The following is an 847-nucleotide window of genomic DNA, read 5'->3' on the forward strand; positions in this document are numbered from 1 at the left end:
CCAAACAATCAGATCAACCATAGCAGCTGCTTTTGCTTGTTAATCACAGCAGGAAGCTGACTGACAAGGAGGAGGGTCTAAACCAGTGGTGTCAAACTCCAGTCTTCAAGGGCCGCTGTCCTGCAACTTTTAGATGTCTTCTGCTGCACCACACCTGAACAAAATAATGAGGTCATTAAGCCATTTCATTCCAGTGTTTTGTACCTGTGGCACATCTAAAAACTACAGGACAGCAACTGGAGGACTGGAGTTTGAGACACCTGGTCTAAACAATAAATAATAGATCTACCGCTTGCATAACTTTGGATCAACAACATCATTTAGTAAATAATAAATTACTTAATAGGCTTCAACACCACATGCAGTGACTCAGATCCCAGAAATCTGAAAATGGTCACCTGAAAACAGACATCAACTTTTCTGTAGTTTTGTAGTGTAAAATAAACCCTCCCAAAAATAGAAATAAATAAAAAATTTTGCAAGAGCAGCGATGCAGATCTCTGACATCTATTCTTTATGGGATTCAGTTTTGTGAAATTAAAATGAAATACCATTAGTCAAAGGCTGCAGCATAATGTTGGGCACATTTAAACTGAATAGAAAGTAGGCCTAACAACAATGAATGACTTAACTAATTTATACAAATATTACAAAGAGAACATGCATTTTGCATAGTATGCACCATAATGCATAACATTTCACATTGGATTTTTTTTTCTAAATAAATGTTTACATATTTCTTTTTATAAAAAGTCAAAAATACTGTCAGGATGGATGTCATTTAGGCTGTATGTCCTCTTTAAACACTAACATGGGCAATATGGTTTAAAATGAAATGCAGACCCAA

Source organism: Gambusia affinis, linkage group LG17, assembly GCF_019740435.1.
Source record: "Gambusia affinis linkage group LG17, SWU_Gaff_1.0, whole genome shotgun sequence".
NCBI classification, from domain to species: domain Eukaryota; kingdom Metazoa; phylum Chordata; class Actinopteri; order Cyprinodontiformes; family Poeciliidae; genus Gambusia; species Gambusia affinis.